The sequence below is a fragment of the Neoarius graeffei genome, chromosome 23 (assembly GCF_027579695.1).
Source record: "Neoarius graeffei isolate fNeoGra1 chromosome 23, fNeoGra1.pri, whole genome shotgun sequence".
Lineage (NCBI taxonomy): Eukaryota > Metazoa > Chordata > Actinopteri > Siluriformes > Ariidae > Neoarius > Neoarius graeffei.
Window position 1 is genome coordinate 37,312,739 of NC_083591.1, and position 8,931 is coordinate 37,321,669.

At 42.4% G+C, this 8,931-nt stretch overlaps 1 pseudogene; it reads left to right on the forward strand.

Annotated features, from left to right (window-relative positions):
• Window positions 1-2,385: 2,385 nt before the first annotated feature.
• LOC132871287 (putative nuclease HARBI1) lies at window positions 2,386-4,412 on the forward strand (annotated as a pseudogene).
• The last annotated feature ends 4,519 nt before the right edge of the window (window positions 4,413-8,931 follow it).

Here is an 8,931-nt window from a genome sequence, read left to right on the forward strand (position 1 = left end):
AACTTGCAAAAAGTGTTAGTGAAGAAAGTTCATCCTCAACCCATGTGCTGATAGCAATCTGGCTAATATATGGGCCTTTTCCACTACCCTTTTTCAGCTCACTTCGGCCCAACACGGCTCGTGTTTCGACTACCTCAGAGCAGCACGACTGAGCTCACTTCAGCCTTACTCAGCACCCAAAACTCGCACGGTTTTGGAGTGAGGCTGAAGTGAGCCCAACCGAGCCGAGTGGGGCTAGGGGCGTGCACTGATTGGTGAGGAGGAGTGTCCTCACATGCCCGCACACGCCCTGCGAGCACGCTGGGATCTTTAACCACCATCTGTAAACACCGTAAACCCGGAAGAAGAAGAATTACGACAAAGAAGAAGAAGAAGATCAGAAAACTAGCACCAAGACTCCATGTCCTCCATGTTTATTATTTACTATCCGGGTCGTGAGACTACCGCTTAAAAGGTCACTGATGTCACTGTTTGCGCCGCCTAACAACATCACGTGACGTCCACCCACTTTCGTTAACTCCACCCAATGTGTCCACCCACTTCCAGCCAGCACGGTTCAGTGCGGTTGTAGTCGAAATGCAACCCCAACAGCCCCACTCAGCTCGACTCAGCCCAACTCAGCACCGCACGGCTCAGCCCAACTCAGCCGCGTTGGTAGTGGAAAAGCCCCAATAGTAGGATATCTGTGCATAGCAAGATAACCAACAGCCAATGGTGCTATATGATGGACAGCAATAACCTCTCTCAGGCATGCTTATCCTCTGGCACTCAGGATCCTGTTGGTTTAAAACAAAGCACAGACTGCAAGCTACAAGCAGTGGAGTACAGCAAGGGGGGCATATAGTCACAAACCCGCACATCATAGATGGCAGGCAACGTGAAAAACTCAGAGGGATGATGCACCCAGCAACGGTATGAGGTTATGAAATAAGATGTTAGTTTGTGTTTCTTTTCTATTTGAATAGCTAATGCAGACTTATATATTTAGTTTGTTATAAGATCTAATGTCCAAAATGTTTCCTCCACTATCTGATCCACTACTTATGTGAAATCGGTATACTTTTGAAGGTCAAAAGTATTTGGTTTCAATAGCACTCAAGAAAAAGGATAAATAGATAAATATCCCAAAGTAATCTGTAGTATTACTATAGTACAATTACTCAAATATTTTCCACCCCTGCTTCTGGTGGTTGCTTCTGTGCAATCTGTCCCCTTGTATAGTTTGATTAGAGTTTTGGCAAAGCTCTCATACTGCAGAGATCTTAATATAATGCAGAAATTATAATAATTATCATTATTGATTCATGTTAAATTTGGTATACATGATGTCAAGATGTTAAATTGTGAAGGGATTTTTGATATCTTGCAAGGTGTTGAAATGGCGATATGATGAATTTATCAGAAGTGGACAAAGTAACCAACTTCATTACTTCAGTCAAAGTACAGATCCCACTGGTCAAATGCTACTCCGATACAAATGAAAGTTGTCCAGTCAAATTTTTACTGAAGTTAAAGTACTGAAGTACTTGCTTTTAAAAATACTTAAGTATGAAAAGTAAATTTTCTGTCAACGCATTTCTGTATTCATGCACATATGAATCTGCCTGTGGAATCATGGTGGTTTCACGTTAAGCTAGCTAGTCAGTGAAGCTCCACCCGACATGCTAGCAAACAGTGGCGGCTGGTGAAAAAAATTCTTGGTGGGGATGGTGTACCAATATATTTCCCTGCCTAGTCCAGTATAAGCATTCAAATGAACAGTCATAAAATGACAACAATTCCACAATAATAATTTAAAGTGCACCTGACAGCAAAAAAAACATGCTAATTTGTTAATTTCAGCTATATTGAGTTGAATAAAATGACATATTTACTTCACACGTCGCGCGACAGAATAGTAACAAACATCGTTTTGAATGGCCCGCCACGCAGATAAATCGATATCATGGCGAGCCAACCCACGGCCGAGGAAGAAGGCGGATATGACATCACATGCAGAACCGCTGACAGACATTTTCTCAACTTCTCGTTGTTCACCAGTGCTTTGCAAGTGAATATTTTTGCGTCTGAGTTGTTTATTTTGGTGAATATGCCTGCTCGTTGTGTGGCTGGATTTTGCTCCAACACCAGTGCCCTGTACTACGAAGCGGGTTTTCTGGTTTACCAGGGTGACTTCGAGAGTAACTTGATCACGTGCAGCGTAACTTCCCAATTAACCCATACTACGAAGGTTGGCTATGTTCAAACCGAGGTATGCTGCCATGGCAATTTACGCTGCATCTCAAACCTGCTCGTCTCAGGTTATGTTCTTGGTTAACCCGAGGTTTCCGATTAACCACACCCTTTTTAAACACCACCTCTCCACCGACATTTCCTCTAGAGACAATGCCAGCGTACCTGGATGACCCGTACAATATCGGCGCGCAGATTGTGAGGGGCTCTCTCCGGAGGGCGAGGGTATTTAGAGACCGCCAGAATCCGCTGGCATACCCGGACGATGTTCTTCATGAACGATATAGATTCTCAGCTGAGGGAATTCGTTATCTTTGCCAGCTGATCGAGGCAGACGTCTGCAATGTAACCCGCCGAAGCCAGGCCCTCACAATCGAGCAAATTATGTGCTTGTCATTGCGTTACTTTGCCAGTGGACAATATATGTATTCCATCGGTGATGCTGAAAACCTCAGTAAGAACACTGTATGTCGTATGATTCGCAAAGTGGTACTTGCCCTAACCAAACTGATGAATGCATTTGTCGTGTTCCCTGGGCATTTAACCGCACTTCAGATCAAAGAAGGGTTTTATGCAATCGCAGGTAATTACTAATATCAAATTGTGTCTGTTTGCCTACTCTCATAGAGACAATTGTGACTGACAATTGATATGACTAACAAAATATACAGGTTTCCCAAGAGTAATGGGAGCCATTGACTGCACTCACATCTGAATCAGTGCACCCCTGGGAGAGCATGAGGGGGATTATGTGAATAGAAAATCCTAGCATAGCATCAACGTACAGATAAAAGGTCTACTTCATATAGGCCCACATTCAAATAGGTAATGTCCATACCTCAAATCAACCTGTCAGTACTGGTCCCATTTTGCGTTAGGTGATGTTTTGTCCTCCACATGGGTTGGTGTTGTTCCTCATTTGCAGGGGTAACAGTGTGCTTATACCTCAGTCATGTCCCCTGTCCTTGCACAAATGCTTGATGTTCTTAGATGACATGTGACCACCAGTTGATGATAACCAGCCTGGATGCAAGATGGCCAGGGTCTGTCCACGATTCCCGCATATTTAGAGAATCCTCACTAGCTGCAGGATTCGAGGAAGGTAAGATAATCCTACATCTAATCCTTAAAACACAAATCATCCTGCATCAAAAAGATATCTGGACAATACAGAAACAAGAGCTAAAATACCACAGATGTCCCTATTCAAACTTCATGGTATTCCTTAAGTAAAGAATAGTGAGCATCTTACAGTTGTTTGACACTAACTACATTTCTGTCCATTTCATACAAGGGCGATTTGATGGTATCCTGCTCGGGGACCGTGGATACCCATGTTTGAAACACCTCCTGACACCATTCGCAGACCCTCAAACAAGGGCCCAGAGAGCCTTCAATCATGCCCATAGTGTTACAAGAGCACGAATCGAGATCACGTTCGGCATATTGAAGGCTCGGTTTGCCTGCCTAAAAGGCCTGCGTGTGAGGCCAGAGAAGGCCTGTCAAATAACAGTGGCATGTGTGGTACTACATAACATAGCCACCATTAGAAAAGAAAGGGTTCCCAATCATGTTCTCTCACCCCCTGATGTTGTTGACCCCACGACCCTGGACCATCCCACAGGCCGTTCAGTGAGAGAGGCCATCACAAACCAATTTTTCAGGCAGTAACACAAAATAAAGAAAAGCCAAAATCACCACTCATTCCTACTGTATTTATTTATTCAAGTTCTCCCGTTCCCCATTCCTGAAAAGAAAAGACAGGAAAGCCAAATGAATGCTTGCTTACACGCACACACACACACACACACACACACACACACTGTACTAATACCTTCTTCTCATGCTCCAACTTTTCAATTTCTAGTTCGAGCTTCCGAATTTGCAGCCTCTTTTTTTTTGCAGTCTAGCTGTAACATTTTCTTGTACAGGCTGTGCACATTGTCCACTCCGGCCTACAGAACCCCCACCCCAGAATGAACATATTAGCCTAGTATGCATAACAGTCGGCAATGATGGACCAAAGAGGAAGAAACTGTACTTTGTGACATTGTGACGTCCCTGGCAGGGAAGCCTCAGGAGGGGACAGGGACAGCTCCAACTCCTCCTACAAAGGAACACAAGCACACAGACTGATTGCATCATTAATACAAGTCACACTTCAAATGCAGTACTGCTGAAGAGTAATGGGGCACCCTCCTAGAATATTGACACAGCATATAGTAGCAGTGGTAGAGTCTTTCAACCTGCATGTGGGTGTCGGATTTGGCTGTGAGGGTCTCGTCATCTTCCTCCTGAGAGAACATACATAAATCATAGGCTGCACCTACATAATTTCTGAACACGACATAATGCATGCAATGTTAGCTATTACAGGTACCTCGGCCGGAGGATCACTGGAGCCGGGTATGGGCTGTGGTGGCTGGATGGTCTCCAGATTGCTTCCTTCAACTGTACACACAACACATAAGACATGCCACTGATGAACGAGAAAACACACTTCTTACATGGAACTTGAATGCCATATTACCCCGCACGTAGAGGGTGGACATTTCCACAGCACCAGGGGTGGATTGTAGGCCTCCTTCTACCCCCTCCATGATTGGCCTACCGCCATTGTTGGCGAGCGCCAACTCCTCGGCCACGGTAAGGGCTTCTGGTGCCCTCCCTCCTCCCATGCACCTGGCGGCCACCTTTTTCTTGTTGGCTGTGAAAGACAAGCATCTTTTCATTATATATGCCTCACACACACACACACACACACACACACACACTTACCATTATGAATGATGTTTTTATATTTCATTTTCACCTGTTGCCAGGTGCGTTTGGCACTGCTGTTGCCTCTGAAATGTTCACAGGACATACACCAACTTAGTCAAAGGGACTGAACAGTCAGTCATCCTAATTCATGCGACTCTGTGCACATATCAGCTTAAGTAGGCTACTCCATGAATTTACCATACCAAATTTTATTCAGGATTTTTCGGACATTAAACAAGCTATATATGACTGGGTCCACGTCGAAGGACCATTTTCTGTGACTTGTGATTGATCATGAAGCTTTCTCTCATCCTATACTTCTGTTCTGGAACATGTAGAACATGGGCGATTGCTCTAAGACAACGAGGGAGGCTCAGCCTCCTCTAAAAATGACGAACATCGTGTAGGATGAATTGCGCTAGGCTTATGTTATAGCCGACCTTATAACATTGCTATTTCAGATCCAGAATCATAGAAATATATGTGCTCAACCCAACTACAGTGCGAAGTCATTCCCTTATAACTTTAATGTGTGCGTGAGTTTTTCCCCCTCGTGACAGCGCGATGCAGCCCAGCCTCAGTGGACTTCAATGGCATTTGGGAGCTCTGCGCTTTTCAATCTCAAAATGCAAGACGGTTATTGGACAAATACTGTGAAAACACCCGCCTACGGAGTCTCACGGACTCCCAGCCTCAGTGGACTTCAATGGCATTTGGGAGCTATGCACTTTTCAATCTCAAAATGCAAGGTGATTATTGGACAAATACTGCGAAAATGCCCGCCTACGGACTCCCAGCCTCACATGGGAGGGACATGGCAGTTTCCGCGAGGAGACTGGTGATTGGTGAAAGCGGCCGGATATTTTCTTTGATTGACAGCTCGTTTCAAATATAGACAGGCAGCGGTGAATTTCAGTTCAGTCCCATGCGGATTCGCAAGTGCTGTGGTGTATTGTAAGAGATCAGCTTACATTTCGATTTCATTCATTACATACGGTTTCTACCAGCTTTTTTAGTTTGTATATATTTTCATTGTAAATAAAGTGTAAATATAGTGTTGTCAATTTTGCTATCTTAGTTCCAGAAATTTCGTTTATTTGAGTGACTGAACTTGAACTTGAGGGGGCTAGTCAGCTAGCAAGAAAGCTGCGCACGGATGCCAGGCATTGCTGATTTAATTTTGGCGAAGCCATTTGCCAGTCTTCCTTTCGAGGAAAAAATTAAAATTAAAGAGCAGGGTAGACCAACGCCTCAAATTGACTTGGTGAAAAAGGTAGGGAATAATACTCGTTCCTTTCAGCTCTCCTGGTACGAGAAAGTGAATTGGCTAACAGCAAGTGACCCACATCAACAACAGTAAATAGGCTACTTTAGTAATATGTCATGGATGGACCAAAAATATAGAATCTATTTAAAATGTTTATGCTGAGTATATTATATTGGAATATATATTTTTCTGGATATGAATTAAACACCGCTACAATTTGGAAAACATTTTTAAACAAAAACACAGCCGAGAACATTTCACACTACAGACCTGGATTAAAAGTGAAGGGTTATCAAAATTGTCAATAAAACATTTCTCAGTCAAAATAAGTAAAATATAGGGAAAGTGTCATTGAATAAAATGTGTGGCATCCAGCTCTACTGCTGAGGTTCCTGACAAAGAGCTGCTTTCAATAATGATCAATTTTTAAACAACATGCCACAATTTTAAAATATAAAATATTTAAATATACCCCCCCCCCCCAACACCACCAACATGTATATTGGACAGTAGGCTAATGGGCCAAAAGAACCTGTTATTTCACAGTTTGTGACGCTGCCAACAATCAGCCAGATCAGAGGCAAGAGTATGGGCAAAATTGATGTTTTTTCTTTTAAAATCTGGAAATATCGTAACTGAAATTTCAAATCACCGACAATATTAGCGTAAAGTAGGAATTTCATGAACATGACCAGATTGAATGAAGTATGAGGTTTTATTTACATATAGTATACAGAGCCTTTGGTCACGAAAATATAATGAAAGATACTCCCAAATTATTATATGCAGTAATCCTGTTATATCATCACAAATTACAGATTGAATGAAGTCTGAGGTATTATTCACATGTACATAATATTATAGTATACAGAGTTCAGTAAAGTTGGAAAGATATTGGCAGATTCGAACTTCCGGGATCAATAACTCTTAAGTGAAACGTTGTTAAAACACAAAACATGCATATTTTCAACCATAGTAAGATAGACAACGAGCTACAACCTAACTTTCATCAAAACGAGCCATCCTTGGAGAGCAGCGCCCAGGGACCGTCTAAAGTGCAACACCGAAAAGAGACATTACAAAAAATATTCAATAACTTCACTATGATACAGTGTAGTGTCACAAACTCACTACACACTTCATTGATCCCCTACAGATTACACTACAACACTTGTATCATAGTGAAGTTATTGATTAATATTCCTATTAAAAATTCCCAGAAATTATGAAAAATGCCTTTCTTTCAAACCAAGTGTTGTAGTGTAATCTGTAGGAGACCAATGCAGTGTGTAGTGAGTTTGGTGACACTACACTGTATCATTGTGAAGTTATTGAATATTTTTTGTAATGTCTCTTTTCGGTGTTGCACTTTAGACGGTCCCTGCACGCTGCTCTCACAGCCGGCTGCACGTAAACACTAATGCTGTTGGTGTGGCTCCGAGGATGGCTCATTTGGACGAAAGTTAGGTTGTAGCTCGTTGTCTATCTTACTATGGTTGAAAATATGCGTGTTTTGTGTTTTAACAACATTTCACTTAAGAGTTACTGATCCCGGAAGTTCAAATCTGCCAATATCTTTCCAACTTTACTGAACTGTATACAGAGCCTTTGGCCACGAAAATATAATGAAAGCTACTCCAAAATATTTATTATATGTAGCAATCCTGTTATATTGTCACAAATTACAGATTGAATGAAGTCTGAGGTATTATTCACATGTATCCTGTGTCCGAGTCGGAAATCTCGCTTTCTTCAGGCAAATTGTCCAGATATGGCTCAAAACGATAAGGCAAAATGCCACCCACTGCTTCGTCTTCATGTAATCCGACATGTCCAGTGTCAACCTCAAAAAAGGCCTCAGTTTCTGAAGACTGGTCAGAAAATCGCTCTGTTTCATCAGCCATCGCTGCCTTGAAGGCCGAGCAGTCGTTCTGCATGTGACGTCACGGCAAATATGGCGACCACTGACAGCGGCTTGGTGCTTGGCCAGATTGACGCAACTGTGCACAAAGAGTTTCGTTCTGTTGGTGGTTAGTTCTGTCATGAAAGTGATCAGTGGTGTTTGTAGTTTTATTACAGAAGCCTATTTTAGAGCATAATTTTGCTGTCAGGTACAGTACCCTTTAATTTCCTTCTCGAAATCAGCAGTTTCACAGATAAAGTAAATTAACAATTTACAGCTATATTAGGCTCCATTTATGCTTTGGAAAGGAACGGTATCAAATACAATACAATACTCAAGTTCTTGAGAGAAGTTTACAGCAAGGGTATGATTTCAGCTATCTATACAAATCAACAGTGTGTGTGTGTGAGAGAGAGAGAGAGAGAGAGAGAGTGTGAGAATGAGTGAGTGAGAGAGAGGGGTGAAGGTTTCTAAGGTGACTGTGGGACTGGGTGATTGTATGGAAAGAAAGAGAGAGAGGGGTGTGTGTGTGTGAGTGATTCTAAGGTGAGTGCAAGATTTCTGTGTGAGAGAGTGACTATGAAATGAGGTGTGTGGGTGTGTGTGTGTTCTGAGCTCGGTGTATTTCTGTGAAATGAGAGTGAGAGGGGGAGTGAAACACAGTGTTGACACTCTTGTTGCAAATACAAACTATGACAAGAAAGATGTGTGATTATTGTCCAGTATGAACCAAAAGTCTAGTTTTGAACAATCACCTCTAACCAAA